Source organism: Peromyscus eremicus, chromosome 15 (assembly GCF_949786415.1).
Source record: "Peromyscus eremicus chromosome 15, PerEre_H2_v1, whole genome shotgun sequence".
NCBI classification, from domain to species: Eukaryota; Metazoa; Chordata; class Mammalia; order Rodentia; family Cricetidae; genus Peromyscus; species Peromyscus eremicus.
This window is the reverse complement of record NC_081431.1, coordinates 67,215,506-67,241,179: the sequence shown is the minus strand read 5'-3', so window position 1 is coordinate 67,241,179 and position 25,674 is coordinate 67,215,506. Positions and strand designations below refer to the sequence as shown.

The following is a 25,674-nucleotide window of genomic DNA, read 5'->3' as shown; positions in this document are numbered from 1 at the left end:
TGTGTGTGTTGTGTGTGTGCATATGTGCGTATGTGTGGTGTGTGTGTATGCGTGTATATGTGTGTGGAGTGTGTGCAAGCACAGGAATAGTCAAAACATCAATGTCAGGTGTCTTCCTCAGTTTCTCTCCATGTTGTTGTTGTTGTTGTTGTTGTTATTGAGTCTCTCAATGAACCTGGAGCTTACAGAGTAAGCGAAGCTGGTTGTTGACCAGTGAGCTCCAGGGATCCTCCTGTCTCAGCCTCTCCAACTCTCCGACTACAAACACTCATCTGATGCCCAGTTTCATTTCATGGGTTCTGAGGGTCAAACTCAGGTCCCATGTTTGCATGGCAAGCACTTTACTGATGGAGCCGTCTCTCCAGCCCAGGTTCTTACAAAGCTGCTTTGAAAGGGGAAAGATTTCTTTTCCAAACTCAAGGCTTCTACTTTTGCAAGCACATGCCCAGCTCCTACCCCCTCATCCCCTGTATTATCATTCTTCTTCCCATGATCCTCAGAAGGGGGAAGCTGTCAGCCTGGAGACATTGACAGTGTAAACCCTTCTGGAGCGAAATAGGAGAGAAGCCTCACAGGAAGCCATCAATCTCACCCAGAGAAGTGTAAAGTTCAGTGGAAGGAGACCCGAGTAATTGATGTGGAGCCCCGACAGACATTGAAACTGCTTGAAGTCCTTTTCCAGTGTGATGAGAAGAGTTTCCTGTAGTGTCTATGTTTTTCAACCCGAACATCATTTTTAAGATCAAGGAAGAGAAAGCATGCCTTTTGGGGGAAAAATGTACGAATTTCCCCAAGCTAAAAGCAGTGTGGTTATTACCCTGCCGAAAAATCTAATTTCATCAGAGAGCCCCACAGTTTGTCTGTGACCTTAACAAAATGACAGCACAATGGGAATACTGTGACCTCAGAGACAGGAATCTCCTGCTCTCACTGCAACGCTGTCTCTGAATACTACCTCTCTTGGAGGCCACAGGAGCTCTTGGCACCTTCATTCCCTCAGCTGTGAGAACAGAAGGTGTCAATTACTGTGGAGGAATACACATTTGTTTGGTAGTTTTCTTATCCATCTTACACGCCATCAGATTTCTGGGTGAATCTATACCCTCTCCAGAAAACGTGGGAATGGGGATGTGTGGTGTTGTGAAGCAATTTCCTTGGACTTAAAGCATTCCCTCCTGGAGGGAGGGGGCCTCAGCTAATTAAAAACTGGGTAGTCAACAAAAATTCCAAGTCTCAGGACCTTCTGAAACTTACAAGACTCACAAGACCCCCAAAGTTAACATAAGTAGCAACAATTGCTTAGAAGTGGGAACTGCTCAACTCACCAGTCCAGCTACCTGCAAGTCACTCAGGGAGGCCCTGGGATGTAGCTTTTTGGGTCTTCACCCATGCTAGGGTGGGCTTTCAGTGATGTAGTTGCTGTTGAGTCATCCGTGCTCCTGTAAGGCACCCCCTCTCCCTTACTCCTGTAAGACATACCAATAAACTGTGGTTCATCAGGTGGGCTTTGGTCTGTCCTGGGTAAGTAGGTATTTGTTCACGTCTCCCCAGGGACAGTCCCACAACAGTCCAAGCTTGTAAAAATTATGAGAGAAGTTAGTCCTCACTTGGCTACACACTGAATAAATTTTTCTTATTTATAAATCTATATATACAACCTATTCTTATGACCATAATTGCAGGATTATTTTTACTGCATATAATTCTGTTGTTGTAGACTTCTTTGCTCTAGTGAATAGAGAAATAAAGTTGTTTCCCAGAAATTAAATTAAATGCTTAGATGGTTCTTTACAATTAAATAAAGGTAAGGAATTAAAACTGTTGGATTGGATGTGTGTATGGTACCTGTATAATGTCTGGTACAGAATTAGGAGAATACTGTGCTCATATGCCTTCACACAAGTCTTTAATTGCTTTTTGTTCTCAAGTAATTGGCTCAGAACAATTGAAAAAAATAGTACCAAGTATTTTATGTACCCTTTGTAGGGCTTTCTCCAATTTTAACAGGATACATTATCGAAATCAGGGCATTGGTACTGTGCAGTATTACTCTAGGCATGCTTCTAGTTCAGTTTGTAAATAATGAGTGATAGGGTATGAATATCACGGAATGATGCACAGTTTGGGAGAGTTGAGATTTTATTGTGGACAGGGAGACCTATCAAAGAACAAAATCTGTTCATCTTAGAGAAGTAGGATGACACCCAGGGCTTTATCTATGAAGCCACAAGGGGCTGGGATTGGAGGCTGCAGCAGGTGCTCTTGACAGTCTGATTATCTGGACACAAAGACCTCTGCTGCTTTTACTGAAAACCAACAAAGATACAGCCATGTAATCAAAAGAATATCTACATAGCAAAAATGTGAGAAAAGTTTAGAGTAAATGATAGGTAACTTTGATGTTGAAAAGGGACATGACATGCATTTATTTAGAATGATTGGGACAAATTTAAAGTAATCTAGCTGTTTATGACATATAAAAGGGAAACCCCAGCAAATAGGTTCATGGAGATTATATGCTGGAAATAAAATTGTGGCTCACTCAGAACTGACACTGCCTAGGCTGTAAACAAAGGGAAATGAGGAAGGAGGGGCTAAAAGGTCATGGGTTAAATAAAAAGCCAAATATTATTATTATAGAAGATACAGCTAAAGATACATAAGAATGGTTGTTTTAATTTTAAAATCTCAAGTTCGCGTTGTCTTCATGTGTTGTGACTTTGCTCATTGCTGTGACGAAACAAGTGACAAGAACAACTAATGAGAGAGAAGGTTCCATTCTGGCTCACAGTTTGAGGGTACAGTCCATCACAGTGGGGAAGGCAGGGCAGCCGGAGCGTGAGGCAGCTGCTCACATGGCATCCGCAGTCAGGAAGCAGAGAGAGATGAACACTGGGCTCAGCTCACTCTCTCCTTTTATTCAGTCCTGGACTTCTGTCCATGGGATAGTGACACCCACATTCAGGATGAGGCTTCCCACCTCAGTTAAATCTTTCTAGAAATACCCTCACATATATCTCCTAGGTAGCTATAAATTGCATGAAGTTGACAATCAAAACTAACCACCACACTTGTGTACAAAAACCAATGGACCATAACATAAAAATTGGGTTTCTTCTTCTACATAGTGTAAAATTCTGTATGTTTTAAGTTAATATACATTTAAGTTAATATACATTTATGTTTAGCATAAAATTATATATACCTATCATTTTTTTCATCTGTCTCCTTTCTTGAATTGCAGGGCTGGCTTCAGTTGTATGTGATAAGAGAGAGCATGCTGACTATAATATCATAATGTTTACTGAGTGTGGATGAGAGGGAAGAGGAAACTGGGTGTGATCGATCTCCCAGAACTCTCCTGAAGGTATGTGATTTTAACATGAGACAGGAAATTGCAAGGCTATCCCCCTTTCAATTGATGGTAAACTAGACAGATTTATTCCCTGGAACTCACAAGGGTCGTCTTGGTTAATAAAAATACATTTAAAGCAAAATAAAAGGATTAGTTTAGGGGAGTTGGGATTTGAGTACGGGCAGGGAGAGCTATCAACGAACAAAAGCTTCCCATCTTAGAAAAACAAGATGGCCCCTGGGAGTCTTATCTACGAAGCTGACAGGGGCTGGGATTGGGGAATAGACAGGCATCCCTGGCAGTCTGATTATCCTGACATAAAGAATTCTGCTGCCTTTACTGAAAACGCTGCTGTTATTTGCACAGTTAAATTTTGCTGAAGTTCCTTTTGAAATGTTAGTCATCTGAGCTGTGCTATAAACCAATGATCCACAAACGGGGGGGGAAACAGGTTTTTGTTTAAGAACACTTGGTAATGTTACCAAGCGTGGTGGTAACTGCACACCAGTAGCCTCAGCACTAGGAAGGTTGAGTCAGAAGAGAGAATGTAAGTCAAGGCCTGCATGGGTACACGTGAGGTCCACCTGGAGGAGGAGGAGGCGGGGTTATAAGTTGGATTGGGGCCCCTACGATGATTAGTTTTGTAGACTAACATAATCTGGAACAGTCTCACTGAAGGGTTGTCTGGAAGAGGTTGGCCTATGAGCATGTCTATGGGAGATTACCTTCATTAGTGGGAATACCTGCTCACTGTGTGTGGCACCATTTCCTGGGCAGGGGATCATGGGTTGGGTAAAAGCAGAGAAAGCAATCTTAGAGGGACTGCGTGGAGAGGAGCTGAAGGGGGAGAGGGAAGGGTGGGAATGATGTAAATACAGAGTACTGGCATAGGAAAACTCAAAAAACCTTTTAAGAATCATCTTTTAAAATGGAAAAAGCATAACAGTGTGTCCTCTGCTCTTGACTGTGGATGTGGCGTGACTAGCTGCTTCAGGTTGCTGCCACCTTGACCTCCTCCAACGATGGACTGTGACCTGGAATTGTGAGCCAGACAAACCCTTTTTCCCTTTTATTGTTTTATCATAACAACAGGAAAATAACAAAGACATCCCCCTAAAATCTTACGTGTCCTTATATAAATTTGAGATCCAAACTACAGCACCCATCTTGCTGCCTTCTCTATATTGTAAGAGAAACAAAGGAAAACTTATGAATGAAGGTTTAGAATATTGATACTTAAAAAAATGCACAGGATATTTTAGCTCTGAGAATTAAACCCCATCTCCAATATAGTGCCTATCTCCATCATAAGCTATCAAATAAAAAAGCCCAGTGTCAGGTATGGGGTACCTCTTTTTGACCTATTGGTCAGTGGAGTCCCATAGACTCCCCCAAAATATTATTGATTCATTTCCATTGCTCTTATTTGCCCTCCAGAACTTTATGGTTAGATCCTAATGCTAAAGACCCCAAACCCTTGAGTCACAAGACATGGAGAAATGAAGCTGGTACCAACCTGGAGGTGCCTTCCCTACTGGCTAGCTTTCACAGTGTTAGAAATTTTGATGCATATTAGTCTTACCCAACTGTGAACCTGTTGAGATACAACAACAGCCGCCCTGGCTAGATCTGCCCACTGCCACAATCGTGGCATCGATGTTACAGAAGTAACAATCACCTTCTGGTTGAACATAGGCCTGCTCCATAAGATGCAACTCTTATCTGGCACCATTAACTAGACCAGAAACAAGTTGCTGCCTAAGTCATCAAGGAGATCCTAATAATAATATTCTCCTAAATGGCAAAAGGAATAAACTACTCCCCTAAGTTCTTATCTTTATGTTCATGGAATAGGGCACCTTTCAAGACTCATCAGAGTTGATTTTTTCCGTAAATGGCAATTAATACAGAGACCCACAACAAAGTCAATGTTCAGAGAATAAAAGAATGTGAGTGTTCATCTCTAAATAGGACATCTATATCACACCCCAACACCTCAAGGTTCCAGGATCATTGGAGAAAAGGGAGTGGAAAGATCCTAAGAGTCAGAGGTAATAGACATCTGCAGCAGAAGAGTATTTTCCAGGCAGGATGGGAACGTTGTACACAGGAGCTCACAGTAGCTGCGACTACACGCTGAAGACCTCAAAATCAAGCCAGCCAAAATCCAAGCTTTGGACAGGGGAGGGGCTCATAAAATCTCACCCCTTGCTGAGCAGCTACTGGCAATTGGTGGCTCCTGGGAGAGAAAGTCCATTATCTTCAGGAATGTGATCCAAGAAGTTACCCATGTTGTAGTCAATGGTCCTACACACAGGCACGCACAGGCAGCCCTGAGTGGATTCAGTATACTTAAAAACAAAGCACACAAAGTTGGAAGGAAAACTGGGTTGGGCACATGGGTAGAATGGGACGGGAGAAAATGAGAAGTGGATTTAAGCAAAAGGCATTACGCATGTGTGAGTTTTTCAAATAATAAAAATAATTTTGTAAAGATTGTTTAGCTGGATATAAAAAAATGTACATATCTATGCAGAATAACCCTGAAGACATGCAAACTCTGCATTTATTCGATGATTGTATGCATACTTACACTGGTCAGTTTTTCCTTACTGATTGATTTGACATTGTCATTTTTCTGTAAAGAAATGATTGTACATAAGTCACAGATCAAGAAGGGAGACAAAAATATTAAGAAAGTGATCTCCAAAATAACTGTCTGAAAATAGGCCTCATTTGAATTATCAACAAAATTAAAGAGTAAGGAAGAAAGGACAATGGAAAGAAGCGGGGAAAGGAGGAGGGGAGGGATGGAGGGGGGAGAAAAGAACTGAGAACACAGCCAGCATGCCCAGCGCCTACTGTCCTGTGACTTCCTACCTCATTTTCTGTTTCTGGCCACCATGGCTCACTTTTGTCCCTTCCTTAGCTGGACTTGAGCCTGGAGAAGCTAGAAGGTGATTCAGGGACATGGCAACTGGCCTGTTTTTCCCAGGGATAATGCACAACCCATACATCTCCTGTGGTCAGAGAAACTGTAAAACCGGAAGCCAGGAGGTGGAGAAACGGCTCAGGTGGTAAAGTATCTGCTGCAGCAATAATGAGAACCTAAGTCTGAACCCCAGCAAACATGTGAAGGTCGGGTGAGGTGGCAGGCATCTGGAGCCCTAGCACTGGGCATGAAAACAGACTCCCGAGAATTCATTGATCAGCCCGCCTAATTAAATAGATGAGCTCCAGGTTTGCTGAGACAGCTCAGTGGTTAAGAGCACTTGCTGCTCTTGCAGCAGACCTGGGTTCTACGCCCAGCACTCTCGTCAGGGGGCTCATGGCCAGTAACTCCAGGTCCAGGGGATCTGAGGCCCTCTGTGGCCTCTTTAGATATCTGCGTGCATGTGGAGCACATACAGGCAAGCAGGCATAGACACACGCACATCTAAAGACAGCCCCTTTCAAAAGAATAAGATGGAAAGCAATCAAGAAAGACATCCTACATGGTCCCACATGCACCTGCTCTCTGAATATCTACATTCAGCATACCACAGACATAGACACACACACACACACACACACACACACACACACACACACACACACACCACTCAGAGTGTCATCTCTATTTCTGTGTATTGCTAGAAGTATCCTGAAGCTCCTGAAAATGAAGGGTCCCATGTGGAACACACGTCCTACCCCAGTTCTGAAGAGGAGACACCTTCCGCTGTCTCCGATTTTTCTTATGACAAAGAAAACCACCATAGACTGCCTCTGAGTGGCTTTATGCCGTTGTGTTTCTATGCCAAATAACTCTTCTGCTTTTATTAACTGTTCTACTGAGTCCTATTTATCAGAGAGACAGGTGTATCACCTGATAATACAATAAGCTCTGGTGGATGTATGAGTTGTTTTATTCTTTTATGCCCACAATCAGTTCCTGGAGCATCATAAAACAAAAGGCTTATTTCTCCCACCAACTCCCTTCACTTTTTATTCCCCTAGCAGTGAAGCTATGCAATATCTACCTTCAGAAATAACTGTTGCCATTTAATAAGGAGCATAAAATATACTCTCATCTAACAAGGGACATCACAGATTAAAAACAAAGTTATTCTTTAAGGTTAGTGTCATGATAAAAGATGAACACAAGCATATGGGTGAATCAAACTGAGCAGGAGGCATGACCCTGGGATATGACTAGAAACAGACTTCATTTCAATGTCATAAAGCGGATATTGCACACCATTTTTCCAAAATACAGTTGCAGACACCCTATATCACCTTCCCTTGAGCTTTGCAGTGACCCCAGATTTCCAACACTCAGAACAGAAGAACATTATCAGTTTGATACAGAGGCATAAAAACAAAGCTGGCTCAAACCTATTTCTGTCTTACGGCTTACAGAGGCCTGAGTAGCCTCCAGTAACCTCAGAGGACCCCTCCCCTTCCCACACACAAACCCTGACCTCCTAGTCAGCCACCATACTGAGACCTCTCCTGTCTCTCTGCTCTTACCCTCACATGACTCAGGCCTATGACAGGTTGCTCCTGACTTGGTCTCTATAATACCTCTAGTCTTCACAACCTCAGATTTTGAATATGCACTATTAAAAATTAAAAGTAATTTCAGTACAACCTATATAATAAATATCAATCATACTTAAATCTCTGGGCTAAATGCTATAAATCAAAATGTCTATATCCTTGAGTTACTTGCTTTGGATACATGCGCAATCTGCATACCGGAGAACTTATTGAGCATTCAAACCAGAAGCCAGACATAAAAGAATACAGAGCGTGTGATCCCATTTGTGTGAAATGCTAAAACATGCAGATTAATCTACAATGACAGTAAACATTAGCAGTTCCCTAGGGCAGGGAGGTCAGATATGGCAATAAAGGGGCAACAGGGCCCTGTGTAGTCACAAAAATATTCTGTATTTTGATTGTGGTGTGCTTTACCACACATTTGTCAAATCACAACAACATGTTCACTAAAATGGTGCACTTTGGGGTCTGGAAAAACAGCTTGGTGCTTAAAGCACTTGCCATGTAAATATAAAGGCCAGGGTTCGGATCCCCAGTACCCATGTAAGGTAGGTGCGGTGCTCTCCTGCAACCCTAGCATCTGGGAGGCAGAGATTAGGAACTCTAACCTGGGCTCTCTAAAAACCTTTCTCTAAACAAACAAACAAACATGTACATAGACAATAAGTGAACTCACGCTTCTGAGGGTAAATGAAGACACGGAAGGCGACTGAAAACTGAGCAGCAGGAGTTCTGACATTCTTACTCTGTCTAGTTCCTCACCCCACATATTCCTTGTACCTGAGTCACCCTGTACCTGAGTGACACTGCCTCAGCACAAAGTGCCTTCATGGCCATTCATTAGTTCATTCACTCACTCAAACATTTTTGTAATAATTTCTGGGTCATATATAATTACTCTGTACTGTTCTATTCACCATTCTTTCTTTTTTTTAATTACTTCTTTTATTTTTTGAGATTAATATCATTACTCCATTGCTCCCTCCCCCTTTCCTCACTCCAAACCCTCACATATATCATACCCCTCCTTTCTCTCTTTCAAATTCATTGCCTCTTTTCTCATTAATCACTGATTGATTACATACATATTTATATGTATTTCTAAATGTACATATATGTTCTTTATTACAAGAAATTAGCTTGTGTTAGACTATGAAGTCTCATGACTGACAACGGGTAAATCCAGAAGATCCATCATGTGATTCAGCAAATAGTTATGGGAATCCCAATGTGGGAACAGATGAACTGAGATGTCCCAACACAAGCATGGAAGCACAAAAGAGTGTGTGTGTGTCTGTGTGTGTGTGTGTCTCTGTGTGTGTGTCTCTGTGTGTGTGTCTGTGTGTGTGTGTCTGTGTGTCTGTGTCTGTGTGTCTGTATGTGTCTGTGTGTGTTTCTGCTTCCTCTGCTCATTGTTTTATTCAGGCCCCTATTGGGTTGGCTGAGGGTAACTCATGAAACACAACAATCTCTAGAGAATCCACTGATTTTATCTCCACCCCAGAAACAGAGTGTCCTCTGGCACCCCTAGGACAGCCAAGCTGAAACATGAGTCTCCATCACACACAGAATACTGATAGATTCTCATACTTGATAAGGGTGTGGTCTGTCCTCTAAGCTATACTGTGTGCCTGTCCTGGTTTCCTTTCTGTTGTGGTGCCAAGACACCCTGACCAAAAAAAAAAAAAAAAAAAAAAAAACCAACTTGGGGAGAAAGTGGTTCATTTCAGCTCACAGTTCCGGGTTACATTCTATCATTATAGAGAATTCAAGGCAGGAACTTCAAACAACTAGTCACATCATATCCAGTCAAGAACAGAGAGAAATGAACGCAGAGATGATCACTTGCTTGCTTGTGCTCAGCTCAGTATCTCTGCTCAAACAGTTCAGGACCCACTGAAAGCCCCATGAAGCACTCAAGTGGCACGGCCCTACCCCTGAGGATCTCCAACCACCAGGCCCCATCCCCCAGACTATTCTAATGGCCTTAATGGCCATTTCCAGCCACTCAAGATGCAGGCAGCCAAGCTCTGCCATATATAGAAAAAAAAAAAAAAAAAGCCCAGGATCAAGCCACAAAAATCCCACCAATTTCTGAGCTTGCCCCAAGATCTGGCCACAGAATCCCACCAATGCCAGGGCACCCTGGAAACCTCTGCACGCCCCCCCCCCCATAGTAAATCCTATATAAAGCCTGCCTCTTGCTCCTTGGCTGCTTCTCTCCCAAGAAGAGGCAGCCATCCTCTTGTGTCTTTCCCAATAAATCTCTTGTGTGAGGTTTATTGTGCACTGTGACTTTGTGATATTTCTTGGCTCCCAACTGCCAGAATTCCATTCCTCTCAGAGGTGTAATACGTACACTCACTTTCTAGGGAATGGTGTTTCCCATAGTGGCCTGGACATCAATTACTTAATGCAATCTCCCACTGGCCAACCCAATGTAGACAATCCCCCATTGAGTCTTTCTCCCCAGATGATTCTAGACTGTGTCAAGTTGACAATTAAATCTAATCAACACAATGACTGTGTCTCAAAATATGTGAGAGTCTGACAAGAGAGTAAAGCTTGGAAAACAAAGAAGGTTGGAGTGAGTGAGCAAGGACTAAGGGTCAATGGGGCCGGGGGAATGGGTAAATGGGAACACGCTATATTGCATGCATGTATGAAAGGTCCAAAATTTTAATTAATTTAGACTAATTGGTTACCAAAATAACTTAGTGGTAAAGATGCTTGAAGCCCAGGCTGACAGCCTCATTTAAATCCTTGTAACCCACACTATAGAAGGAGAAAACCAACTCTCACAAGATATCCTCTGACTTACACACATAAACACACATACACATACACACAGAGAGACACACTAAATGTAACTTTAAGGATAAAATACATTTTAAAAACTGAGAAAAAGAATAATTGTCATATTTCAGTTTTCTTGTGGCTCCCACTGCACATGCATACATGCACATATATATGAACATGTATGGACACACATGTCCCTAGATGAAAGCTATATCAAAAAAAGAAAACAGTTAAAATATAGCATTACACAAAGTTTGAACAAAAAATTCATTTCTTGGCTCTACTATAAAGGGAAATTGCCTTCAGAGGTCATAGATGTTGGATAACACCAAACATGCCACAATCCCATGATGTTACTTTTGTAGTTTCAGATGTTGATTATCTGTAGAGTCAACCATGACAGCAGTAGCATCTGCCAAGAAGACAAAGGCGATAAGTGTCAGTAAGACTAATGACTCTAGGTGGAATTCACTGAGGAGTGAAGATCTACTTTGAGTGTGGGCAGCACCGCTGCAGAATGCATAAAAAGTATACAACAAACGGGCTGAGGAGATGGCTCAGTTGGCAGTGTGCTTAGAGAGCAAGCATGAAGAGATCTTAGATAACTTTGGAACCCCAGCACCCATGTAAAAAGCCAGGTGCAGCAGCGTATGTCTGCAACCTCAGAACTAAGGAGGTGGAGACGAGTAGAATCTTGGAGTCTGCTGACCAGACAGTCTAGCCAAATCAGTGAGCAGTGAGCCCTCAATTTAGTGGGAGAATCTGTCTCAAAAACTAAAGTGGAAGGAAACTGAGGACACTCAACATTGATGTCTGTGTCCTCCCTTCTCTCTCTCTGTCTGTCTCTGTCTGTCTCTCTGTCTCTGTCTCTCTCTCTCTCACACACACACACACACACACACACACACACACACGCACACATACATTCTCATACACACATATACGACACACATTTAAAAAAGAGGTAAGGAGAAAAGTTTCACTCTCCTATGCCTTCCCAATTATGATGGACTGTACCCTAAAACTGTGATCCAAAACAAACCCTTCCTTCCTTAAGCCGTTTTGGGGGTATTATGTCACAGAAACAAAAAAAGAAAAGTCACCACAAGAAAGTCACAGTTCTCTAGCCCAGAAGGAGAAAACAGAGCCCTAGAAGCTTGAAGATTGACTTACACAGTAAGAATTTTTGAAGAACAAAAATTAAATCAATCTTTTCTTTAAGAGCAAAGCCACCTTTGTGAGCAAATACAGTCTGAAGCATTGGCAGAGGTCAGGGCAAGGCAGAATTGAGGTTATACTTGCAGAATTTCCCAGCAACTCAAAAGTGAGTTAGGCTGTAAACAATGCTTCATCTCCCAGAGTGTAGGAAAAGCTTCTGCCCTTCTGTACAGAATGCTTTCCATAACAGCTCTGTCTGTCTGAGCTCTATTTCTATAATTTCTGGATCTATCATCAGAGAACCTTGTTGGTATTTTAAGATGGTGAAAAGTAACTTCAAAGAAATTGCTTCCGTGAAGAAATTTGCATGCTGAAGAAGTTAACGATTATCAAGTTTTCCCAGCAAAAACTCCTGGCATTATCCATTTATCAGTCTTGGCTGCATGTTAACCAACCCTCCCTTTCTGTTCCATTCAATCTCCACCCATTCTTTAAGATCAGGAAGATCAGGAAGCCTAGCAGTGTGTGCTCATGTAACACCCAAAGCCACACTGGGCCCCCTTTTCCCAGTGCTATCACACTTCAGCCACACTAGATCATTAAGCACTCACCAGTGTATTTGAATTCAATTATTCTACATACTAATGTCTCAGCGTACTTCAGTTAGATTTGGATTTCTCTGAAGCTCTGTAAATGCTAGGGATGGAACTAAATTGGTAGAGCCCTTGCCTAGCATGCACAGAGCGCTGGGTTCCACCCCCCAGCAATAAGTACAGTGACACACGCCTGTAATCCTAGCACAGGGGGGATGGAGGCAGGAGGATCAGAAGCTCAAGTCATCCTCAACTGCACAGTGAGCTCAAGGCCAGTCTTGAACATGAGACTACTCCTCTCAAAAAAATATATGAGTTATACCTGAATCCATGAGAGAGATTATGACTATCCATTCCTTTACTGATCAGATAAAGAGGATTTTGGGGAGAATACCAGCTGAACCTTACATAATGGAGTCATTGAGGAGCTCTCTCATCATAAGCCCTGGGTTCCCATCGGGGCTCCCATTTTTCTAACTGTGCTATCTGCTTTCTGACTCGGTTCCTCTAAAATCTACAAAGTGAGGGGAGTCGCTGTGTGTGCTTGACATGGTGTTGTGAAGAGGAAACAGTCTCCAGGGTGAAGGGGCCTACTCAGCATCTGCCTATAATGGGAACATCCAGAGATGCTGCTGTAAGTATTTGATTTAGAAGAATCTATCATCCTTCCAGAAAAAAAAAAATGTGATCCAAGTTCAGTTGTTCTTCTATAGACATACCAATCAACAAATAAATATTTTTTAAAAAGATATAGACTATACATATACATCATATACATATATGAAGGAAAAAACAGTAAAATCTAGTGGGTTTTGAAGTCAGTAAAAAAAAAAAAAAGGAGAAAGGGGGAATTGATTAAGATGTAGACTTGATGCTCTAGAAAGAGTCCCAGAGATAGGGTTTCTAGGTGGAGGAAAAGAAACTGATACAGAAACTCCACATAGTAGGTACTTTCTCATGGTTGTGACAAAATGCCCAACAAGAAGCACTTTAAGGAAAGGGTTTATTCCCACTTCCAGCTTGACTTCTCGGTCTTGGCAGGGAAGGCACTGTAGTAGAAAGGAAAGGATGGCTGGCCACACTGCATTCACAATCAGAAGCACAGAGAGAGGAAAATGGGGCAAGTCTGTTTAAAAACCTCAATGTATGTCCCTAATGACCTACCTCCTTCTCTATCAAGGGTCCACCTCCTAAAGGTTCCACAGCCCTCCCAAACAGCACCACCAGCTGGGGACCAAGTGTTCAAATAAGCAAGCCTGGGGGAACATTTCCTACCCAACCACCATAGCACCGGTTGTCCTTACCTTTCTGTGGCTATGATGAAGCACCCTGACCAAAAGAGAGATAGGGAAGAAAGGGCTACTTTGGCTTATGCTTCCAGACCACATGCCATCACTGAGGGAAGTCAGGGAAGGAACTCAAGACAGGCATCTGAGGCAGAAACCATGAAGAAACCCTGCTTGCTGGCTCATTCTCTGGATCATTTACAGGCTACAGGCTCATGCTTAAGTAGCTTTCTTATACAGCCCAAAACAGTATAGAAATGATAGGATAAAAAGGTAGATTATTGAATCTATTTTAATCCAAAAAATAACTATTAATCTCAAAATATTTTACATTGGTATGGATTTTGGTTTATTGATACAAATTTAAGGTCAATTTTGTTATACTGTATGTATGTTTCTACTCTTGTTTGGAGTATTGTGTTTTTTCAGCTTATTTAAAAATGTAATGTATGATTAAAAATACAGATTAATAGTCATTTGTAATAGTCAAACTTATAGTCATGTTAGGTATATTTTCAAAGTCATACACAGATTATTTAGATAGATAGATGGTCTTCAAACACTTCAAAGATCTATTGAATATGACATTTAATATGTGTAATAACGTAAGACTTTTCTTGACAGTGAGACACATCTGCTCCTGACAGCACCAATTTACTTGAAAAGAAAATGATGAACATTGAAGAACCTCCATATGGAGTTTTCTTTCTTTATGGAAAAAGCTAGCCATTTGGGGGGAAAAAAACTGCCCTTACCTCAATTACTGATAGTATACTGTCCATACTGGACTAGCAGAATGTAAAAAAAGTTACTGTCAAACGTAGCCAAAACAGGGTAGGACAGTCCTTCAAAATTCCCTGCCTCTCAAAAATGTCTGTCAGATATACTAGGCTTGTAGGCCAAAGTTGGAAGCCCCAACATTACAGAAGAACTCTGGGTGACTGTCCAGGCAGCCAGATGTCCCTGTCACTAGGGAACATTTTACCCCTCTGGGGTCTTTGACAGAGTTAAAGACTAAATAATTGAACATGTACACACATACACACACACACACACACACACACACACATTTTTTTCCTTAGTTATGATAAAAAGTAAATTAAGTATAAAACTCTAGACCCCAAAAAAATAAGACAGATAATAAAATATTTTCTCTAAATTTGCCAAATATAAATGGACTGGATATTGTAACTATAATTCTTAATTGATAACTGTTTTTGTTGTATATAATTTTACTATGTTAAAGTTAAAACCTTACTTTTTATTTAGACAAAAAGAGGGAAATGCTGTGGAATATTCCTTCTGTATGTGGTGAAAATATGTTGCTCTCATTGTTAATAAAAAGCTGATTGGTCGATAGCTAGTAGGATTTGGGGGGCAGAGAATGCTGAGAACAAGAAGGGCAGAGTCTGAGTAGTCTCAAGCAGATGCAGAAAGAGGATGAATGTGCTGTATTGAAAGAAGGTACTGCCATGTGGCAGAGGGTAGATAAGAAATATGGGTTAATTTAAAATGTAAGAGTTAGCGAGTAACAAACCTGAGCTATCAGCCAATCATTTATAAATAATAGTAAGTCTCTGAATGGTTATTTGGGAGTATCTGCTGGAACACAGAGAAACTCTACCTACACACCTGCCCAGGGAATGGTACCACCCATAGTAACCTTGGCCCTCCTAAATTAATTAACAATCAAGACGATCTAGGAAATTCCTCAATTGAGAGATTCTTCTAAGGCAACTCTAGGCTGTATCAAGTTGGCAATCATTTGTAGCTAGGACAGTGTTCAAGTCACCAGGGTCACAGGAACTAAGATGAGAAGCTTGTGATCTCTTTCAAGTCAAATCTTGCTAAGTTCTCCATCTGTTTTGACACAATATACCTGATGCATCAGATAATCATAAACAGCCTCTCCAATTCAGTGACATCAAACAACAAAATACGTACTACGGTTTCCCTGTCCCTCAGTGTGGTACTCTAAATAGTGAAGTGGTTGTAATTACAATAATAATGGAACAACAAATGGCCACATTTATTGAGCATGGGCACTTCCCAGGTACAGATACCTCAGTGCTCCATGAGTGGTAGCCGTTACCATGGACATTCCTGCCACTCTCTTTCTAAGAACAACCTTGCAAGGGATTCTTATTCTACTCTCTAAGTCAGAAAACAGAGACTCAAATGTGTTTGCAATTTTTTCCTCTGAGGCATACAGATGTCATAATACTGAACCCCTATCTGCCTTTCCATTAGAGCACACTATTCTCTAAAGACCTTAATGTAGCCCCAGATTAACTCTCCAAAGGTTATTCCCATGAGTCTTGTTCCAGTTTCACTTCTGTTTCTGTTATAAAATACCTAGCAAAAAAGCAGCTTGGAGAAAAAAGGATTTGTGTGGCTTACAGCAAGATTAGAGTCCACTATTGAGGGAGAAATCAAAGGCAGGAACCCAAAGAATCATAACACAATTGAGAGTAAAATAAAAAATTGCCCATGCTGCCTACTTGTTTGATCAACTAGCTTTATTCATTCTTAAACAGTTCCAGGAATCGTGCTACTACCCACAGTGGACTGGGTCAATTAATAATCAAAATAACCCCTCACAGCCATTCCCATAGGCCAATCTAATCTAGACTATTTCTCAACTGAGAATCACTTCCCAGATCACTCCAGGTTGTGACAAGTTGGTGTTTAAAACTAGCAGAAGTCTGTTGAGGGATATTTGATCACACTGTGAACCTTGAGTTTGCATTTGCATTAATTAAATAAAATTAATCGTGGGTCAGGAGGCTGAGTTAGGAACTAGTTGACAGAAATTAACCAGAGAGCATCTGGAAGAGATAGATAAATGCACCCAAAGTAGGGAGGGATTTTGAATGGCATGGCTTTTTTGTTGAGCAGAGCAGAAGAATGCTCTCTTTGGGAGATGTCAGCAAGGAGAGAAGGTTAGCTAGTTGCTATTCAGCCTCTCTGAGCTATCAGGTTTTCAACCCAGCCTTTGAATCTCAAGTCTTACTTATAAATAGAATGATAGAGATTTAGTTAACGCTACCTTTAGAGGCAGCAGCAGAGCTGGTTTCCTGCCAGGTTTTCTGCCGGTCCACTGACAAAGAAGCAGGCCAGTAACTGCTAAGTCACAATTGCTCATTGAAATAGTAGTAGATTAAGGCACAGCCACTGTGCTGAGGTTAAAACAACAGAAGTCCCATGACTGAAACTCAATATTTAATCAGTGTTTATGCTACCCATTGTCAGTTCTTTAGGGTGTATGTGTGTGCACCTGCTTGTCTATATGTACATGTGTTTGGAGGTACCCTTGGAGGCCAGAAGAGGGTGTCAGATTCACTGGAACTGAGCCCAAGTCCTCTGCCAGAGCAGCAAATACTCATAACCTCTGAATCATCTCTTCAGCCTCACCAACACCCACTCTTTATGCTTCTGCTTTTGAAAGCTCTGGTATTTGGGAAGAAATCCTCTTCATTTCTATGTATTTAAGTTGTACTTATTATTAAAAAAATAAATAAATAAACCAGCAACACCTCTTCCATGAAACGTTCCAGATCATCTGCTCCAGCTGTATTTGTTTGCTTCATCTAAATCCCCATAATTCCTCATTTCTATTTATGCCATCATCCCCCAGACATCATTCTTTTTTTTTCATTTTCTTTATTAAAAAAATTTCTACTCACTCTACATTCCACCCACAGATGCCATCTCCTTCCTTCTTCCATCCTTCAGCCCTCCCTCCCAAGCCACCCCACATCCCCACATCTCCCAAATCAAGGTCTCCCATGGGAAGTCAGCAGAGCCCAGCACACTGAGCCTAGGCAGGTCCAAGCCCCTCCGCACTGCACCAAGGCTGCGCAAGGTGCCACACCACAGGCACTGGGCTCCCAAAAGCTTGCCCATGCACCAGGGACAGATCCCAATACCCCTTTCTGGGTGCTCCCCAAACAGTTGGAGCCAAACAACCATCTTCCATATCCAGAGGGCCTAGTTCAGTCCCATGGGGGCTCCACAGCCACTAGTCTACAGTTCATGGGCTTCCACGAGTGTGGCCAGTCATCTCTGTGTGTCTTCCCATCATGATCTCTACGTTTCCTGTCTGCAGAATCCCTCCTCTCTCTCATTGATTGGATTCCAGGAGCTCAGCCTGGTGTCTGGCCATGGATCTCTGCATCTGCCTCCATCAGTCACTGGATAAAGGCTCTACGATGACCGTTAGGGTATTCACTAGATCTGTCACCAGAGTAGACCAGTCCAGGCACCCTCTAGACCACTGCCAGCAGACTAAGGTAGAGTCATCCATGTGGATTCCTGAGACATTCTTATGAGAAGTAAAATCCAGTCAGTCCTTTCTAGATCTCGATGAGGATGCACAGCATGAGGAAAGCATTCCTAGGGGGCTGGTTTGGGTGCTTAGAAGTAACTGCTGATATTCACACAGTCCCAGAAGTCAAGCTCAACCCAAACTAGATAGCAAGATATTCTAAACCCATCTTCAGGGGCTAAAAAATGTCTCATTCAATAAAGTGCTTGTCATACAAGCATAAGGGCCTTAGAGCCTCAAAACCTGTGAGAAAATGCCAGACACTGCGGTATGGATTTGTAATCCTAACAATAGGAAGGTGGAGACAGAGGGATGCCTGGGGCTGTTAACCAGATATCCTAGCCCAATCAGTGAGTATCAGGCTCATTGAGATGGCCTGTCTCAAAAGACTAGCTGGAGAGCTACCAAGGAAGACATGGTTTGAGACAGGGTCTTATTAATTTGCCCAGACTAATTTTGAAATCTGTAGACCAAGCAGTCCTTAAATTTGTAACCTACCTGATTCAGGCTTTCAAGTAACTGTGGCTATAGGCCTACATCACCATGCATGCACACACACACACACACACACACACACACACACACACACACACACACACACCTCAAAAAGTGGGGTTTGAAAGATAGTTTAAAATATGACTGAACAAAATGTTGACAATTTTATCAATAAATTCCAGGTTGACTTGTTTGCTGAAAGCAAAATCATATGGCTCAGATAGTCAATGTATTTACCATTGAAATCTCCACTTCTCTTGAGAAGAATATCCTTATGCTATATTGGAGCCCATACATAAAGAGATATGGAAAAGCTGGCATCTTCTCTCATTGTCTGCTGCTACATAGGTATATTTCCTGATGAAGGAGACCATGAATCATTAGATTATTACAGGAATGTGTAATCCATAAAAGACAGTGCTCAACATATACATGTGTTTTTAAACTTTTTGTCCCCCCCTTGCACGATCTTTTAGGTAAGTCAAAACAATAAAGATCTAGAGATGGCTCTGTGTGTAAGAGTGCTTTCTGTGCAAACATCAGGACCTGTGTTTGGACCCCATCGCCCACATGAAAAGACAGGTGTAGTCACAGGCACATCTGTAACCTCAGTTCTGTAGGAGGTGGAGGCAGGAGAACCACTGGACCTCATTGGCTGCCAGCCTTGCTCTAGCTTAACAAGAAACTCTCTCAGAAAGGAATAGGCAAGATGACAAATCAGGTCACCCAGTGTCCTTCTCTGGCCTCTGTGTGCACAATTGCATCCACATATACATATATCACACCTACATATACCACATACATACACTTGAAAAGGAAGGAAGGAAAGAAAGAAGGAAGGAAGGAAGGAAGGAAGGAAGGAAGGAAGGAAGAAAGGAAGGAAGGAAGGAAGGAAGAAGGAAGAGCAAAAAATTACCAAGCACACCACTAGTGAACCAACACAGGACTGAGACTTTCCATTAAAGGACACCTAGAGTAACATTGTGCCTTATTTTCCAAACTCAATCCAAGCAAGAATTCCGTACTACTGAGGTCATAACACATAGGAAATGCCATCAGAATTCTCAAATAACAGCTATGCAGTACAAGAGAGGGGAACTTAAAGAAGCCTTGGGCTCAAGGAGCTCTGAAAATCTTCGCAAATTAAGGTCACTTCATTCTTGTAAAAATAAGAGGAAATTCTGTGTGGATATAGAAGAAAGGAAAGACTAGTCAGCTCTCAACATGCTTGACAGAGTAATCGCTCACATCAGAAATGAAACTGAGGGGATGTGGAAAAGGTTGACAACATGCCCATACCTCATCAGAGAAGGAAAGTTGAAAACTGGTGGTTAAATTTAGCCTGTTCCTACTCAAGAAACCATTTCTCACTTGACAGACAAGATGGAAAGAAGTTGGAAGCCCCAAGCTAGGCCCAACAACCTCCTGTTTGCTTCAAGGTGAGAGGACAGGATTTCAATACAACCCTTGTATTAAATCTCAGTTTTTTTGGTTTTGGTTTTTCACTGTTTTCCATTTTTCATGTGTTTATGGTATATGCACATTGATGTGTGCAAATTTTTGCATGTGTGTAGGTGCACATGCAGGTGGAGGCCCCAAGATAATGTTGGGGACACCTTATTCGTTGATCTCTTAAATTCAGAGTTAACGAATATGGCTAGTCATGCTCACATTGGAGAGCCCCATTACTGCCTTCTAAGCCTGAGATGACAGGCAAGCCTCCATTCCCAGTCAAAGGGATCTTGGCTCCGTGGGTCAGAACTCCAGTCCTTATGCTTGCACAGCAAGCCAGCCCTTAGCCACCAAGGCCCCTCCCAAAGCCTGAACCTCAGTTTACTCTCCTGAAGAAACATCCATGATAACAAATGTCCATATGTAAACTTCCAGGAAGATGGCATTATAGAAACTATGACTAATATAATGTCTCAGAGTATCCCATGAGTTACCATTGTTCAGTCTTTTCCAGGGGAAGAAACTGAGGCAAAAACATGAGCTGATCCACTCAAGGTCAAGTGGTGAAGACGAAATTTGAACTCAGAGGAGTTTCATATCTATTGCATATATATATATACACACATATATGCATATATATGCATGTATGTATGTAAATACCATATAGATAGATAGATGATAGATAGATAGATAGATAGATAGATAGATAGATAGATAGATAGATAGATAGATAGATATCCTGCTGAGAAACAACTTAACTGAGAGGAGAAAGGGGTTTACTTCAGCTCACAACTCTAGGTCACAGTCTTTCATTGCAGGAACGTCAAGACAAGAACTTTCAGAAGCTGCTATGTCACATCTAGAGTCAAGAGCAGAGAGAAATGAAGCATGAGACCAGGGGTCTCACTGGTCAGAATTCATCAAGGAGGCTGTACTGGCTACCCAGTGAGCATCGGGAATTCTCCTGTCAATGCCTCTGCAACAGCTGGATCATGAGCACGTACCACTGCACCTAGCTTTTTTACATAGGTTCCTCAAATCAAACTCAGGTACTCAGGCTTGTGTGGCCAGCATTTCATCAACTGAGCCACCTCTCTAGCCTCCTTTTTAGTCTCTGTCAGTCACACCTTATGTCCAAGGAACTGTGACATACCCCCACTAATGTCTTACTCAGAAACAGTGTATTAATACTACCATTGGGGAGTCATCTAATATGCCACAACTATATGATCGACATTTTACTAGATATAGGTCTCAAGGATCCAAAGGCATGAAAACTGACCCCAAAGACTTTAATATCTACTGGGAAACTAGTTCATAATTTAATTATCATAAAATTCTACATGACAGCTCAGGCAGTGCAGGGTCAGGGAGGCTTCCCCAAGGACTTATGCCTGAGCAGGTAAATGCAATCAGGACAAAATTTCCAACGGCTACAATCGTAAGGGTAGAAGACTGGAGAGTACATCTTAGGAACAGCCCATTGTGTGTGTCTGGAAGGATAAGGAGATGGGGTAAAGGAGGAGATGCAATGGCACTGCAAGTGTTTGGGCCACACCGAAGGCTGAACTTGACCTACATTTCCTTCATGGTCCACCTTAGAAGACTTTACAAGGAGACACAACCTTTTTGGAAAGAAAAGGTTATATATATACATACATACATACATATATATATGTATGTATGTATGTATATATATAATTATATGAAACACAAGCCCACAGAGGTATAGATATAGATATAGATATTTTTATTAAGGGGTGCAGTGGGGAAAGAGACTCACTAATACAGAACAAGGAAGACACCACTACCGCCAATCCTACTGGTTCAGTTGCCACTATCCTGTCCTTCTGCTTCAGGTGGGAAGGGGACCAACCGCAAGCTGCTGCATACAGCTTGACTCGGTCTCAACCACCCAAGAGAGATGGGGGCATACCCCCTCCTCAGTTTCAACCGGTTACATACCCAGAAATATATGTATACATATACACATACACACACACACACACACACACACACACACACACACACACACACACACATATATATATATGTTATAGAAGAAAACCCTGGATTAATACCTGAAGATGGAGCTGGGAAGATGTCTATCAGTAAACGGCTTGCCATGCAAGCCCAAGTACTTGAGTTTGGTCCCTGAATACACATTAAAAACAATAAAAACTCTGCATTCGCTCCAGCCTGAGCTGTCACTTCTGTTTTTAACCTTGCCTTTCTGACAGGTGTAAGATGGAATCTCAGAGTCATTTTGATTTGCATTTCCCTGATGACTAAGGATGTTGAACAATCCTTTGTCTTTTGGCCATTTGAGATTCCTCTGCTGAGAATTCTCTGTTTAGACCTGTACCCCCTTTTTTTGATTGAATTATTTGGTTTGTTGGTATCTAGTTTCTTTATATATTTTGGAAATTAGCCCTCTATGGGATGTGGAGTTGGTGAAAATCTTTTCTCTCTGTAGGCTGCCATTTTGTCCTATTGATGGTGTCCTTTGCCTTACAAAACCTTTTCAATTTCATGAGGTTCCATTTATTAATTGTTGATCTTAGTACCTGTCCTATTGGTATTCTATCAAGGACACCACAAGAAAACCCACAGAATCAATTTACCTGGGCTCATAGGCACTCACAGAGACCAAACCAACAACTAGGGAGTGTATATGGGACTGACCTAGGCACTCTGCATATATGTTACAGTTGTGTAACCTGGTCCTCTTCTGGGACTCTTAACAGTGGAAACAGGGGCTGTGTCCAACTCTTTTACTTGCTTTTGGGACCCTACTCTTCATACTGGATTGCCTTTCCCAGCCTTAATAGATAGGGAAGTGCTTAGTCTTACTGCAACTTGATACGCCATGTTTTGTTGAAATTCATGTGAGACTTGCCTTTCCCTGAAGAGAAATGGAGGAGGAGTATTAGGGAGTGGGAACAGAGTGGAGATGGGGAGAGGGACTAGGAGGAGAGGAGGGAGGGGAAACTGTGGCCGGGGTGCAAAACAAACAGATAGATAGATAGATAGATAGATAGATAGATAGATAGATAGATAGACAGATAGATGGCTAGATAGAGTTAAATAATAATAAGCCAAGCAGGAATGGTGCCCATTTATAATCCCCACCATGGGAAGGGACAGACAGGCAGAGCCTTGAGACTCACTGTCCAGCCAGCATAGCCAAATCAGGGAGCTCTAAGTAAAAGTAAAAGACCTTGTCTCAAAAATAATATCCAATGGATACAACATCCAATGGAACAATATCCAAGACTGACTTTTGACCTATACACACACAGGATATGAGGGATAGGTAAAGAACACCTGAAGAGGGTAGATGAAGTCTGGGATCATTTTTTCATTTCAAGAAAACCTCTCAGAACTCACAGGGAGGTGTACTGGAGGAAGATAAAACAAGCTGTTACACTAAGCCAAGAAAGAAGGTCAGGGTAGAAGGGACAATATTACAATTGTTGTTTATTTTGATCCTTCTAAAGCAGTGCTCCAGCTTCCAGAAAGCCCAGCACCTCCTCTAGTTTTATGTATTTTTTAATCCATTTTATCTCACTGAGACAAAAATTTAATGACAATGTAAGTTATCTATATGCCTTTCCTTTACCTTTGGAGAAATACCTATGTGGGGGTGGGGGACGGCTCAGGGTTGGGGAGTGTAAGCTGTTCTTGCTGAGGATCTCAGCTCACTTCCCAACACATCACACAGCTCATAACCATCTGTAATTCCAGCTCGAGGGGATATGACGACCTCTTCTGACCTCTTTGGGCACTGCAATCACATGGCATATATATGCACACATGGGCACACACACATAATTTATATACATATATATATACATGAGTAAATATATATAATATATATGAGATTATATTTATTTCTAAGATTCCAGAACAACTGAACTAGAAATTGGAGGAAGTCATCAACACCGGTACTCAGAATCACCTGGACTCATTTTGCAGGTATCAGTACCAAACACAAGCAACTGCTACAGATATGCTGTGTTGACAACTCACATTCTTCGAGGATAATTGACATTTTGATGGGAGTTTTCAAAACCACTGAATAACTCAAAGTCCAAAACACAGCAAAAAATATTCATTTCAACATGTACTCTGTAGCTCCATTCCCTGAAGAGTCTTTGTTGAAACTCTGAAAAAAAATATTACATGGTCATCAGAAAGCTACACACCAAATTTAATGGATTGTGGTGGAATTTTTCATATATATGGATGGATGGATGGATGGATGGATGGATGGATGGATGGATGGACGGACAGATGGATGGATAGATGGATGGATGGATGGATGAAAAGGTGTTTGACACATGGCATGAAGACCAACGGATTGATTCATAATGGTGCTTCAGGCATTGTGTGTAAACTGAAGTTCCCAAAGGAAAAGAAAGAGAAGAAAAGAGAGGAAATGAAGGAGAGAGAGAAACTGCACCCGTGTTAAAGATTCTCCAAGGTCAAAATGACTAATCTTCAAGATCATAGAGAGCTAAAATATTGCATTCCAGAGCCCAATTATCTTCAGCTATTTTTAGTCCCTATAAAGGTACACACTGCTCACACCTGTGACAGACCTAATATCCTGTGATTATCAAAACCTTACAATGTATTCTTAAGAGACTATTAGCTTTCACAAATCCAAATGCTAAGAATGCCATCACATAACATCTGAAACCCACAAGAGACTTTTTCTCACCTGTCTATAACTTGCCTGCCTGCAGCTCCCACCAACGAATTTCATAAATTCATTGTTTTATGACATTTTTTGCTATTTTGTAACTAATAAAATCTCATGTAACCTCTTCTATGGTAAAACCTAAATCAATGTTCCTTAGCCATGGTCCTCATATTTGGCTCCAGAATAAACTATTTCTTATTCCCTTTGGGTGAGAGCTGTTTTTGTGTTAACAGCTAGCTTCCCAGCATCCCTGGCACTGGTTGATTTTCATGGCCCAAAAATGTTGTGAGCCACTATACAGACAAGTCCATAAATCTTAAAAGGCACCAGTATAACAAGACCCCAAGCAGCAAGCTAACACCAATATGTATACACATGCATGTAAAGAATAACAGTGGAGGTAGAGACTGAAGCACAGCACCATGATGTCACCCCCAGCAGCCTGAGATCTCTGAATCTTTTAGTAACTTTGACAGGTAAAACCAGAAACTTAGTGTCTCGGATGAGAAAAATATTGTCAGGATAAGCCAGAATGAAGCAAAGCTGGGGTTCACTAAAAGACATCTTTAATATGATACAGATTTTAAGGAAGAGAGTTGAGAGAAAATAAGACCCACCAAACCATGGGTATGGGCTTCTATTGAGAGTCGTACTACATTGCCTTTATAATGGGCATATATGGGATTTGAGTGGACTTCATTGTCTTTACAGTTGACATGTATGGGATTTGGGTGGTTTTGAAACTAGTATCTTCAGAGGGTGTCTAAGGATCCTAAATGAGATCTGAGAGGCCAGGCTGGGTTACAACTGGTAAGGAAAGAGCCTAGAGGGTAGACATGCAGGAAAATGGGGAATCATTGTAAACAAAGTTACAGTCTTGTTTGGTATTTTCTGGGAAAGGAATGAAGCTGACTCAAGGCCACATACACACAAGCTTTAAGCCTGCTTCATTGATATAT

General features: G+C 41.6%; 1 long non-coding RNA gene across 1 annotated transcript; it reads left to right on the top strand.

Annotated features, from left to right (window-relative positions):
• The first annotated feature begins 944 nt into the window (after positions 1-944).
• Positions 945-11,128, top strand: LOC131925286 (uncharacterized). The gene is made up of 3 exons (XR_009383210.1): positions 945-1,050; positions 3,245-3,367; positions 11,062-11,128. It is a non-coding gene; the product is annotated as an uncharacterized LOC131925286 (long non-coding RNA).
• The last annotated feature ends 14,546 nt before the right edge of the window (positions 11,129-25,674 follow it).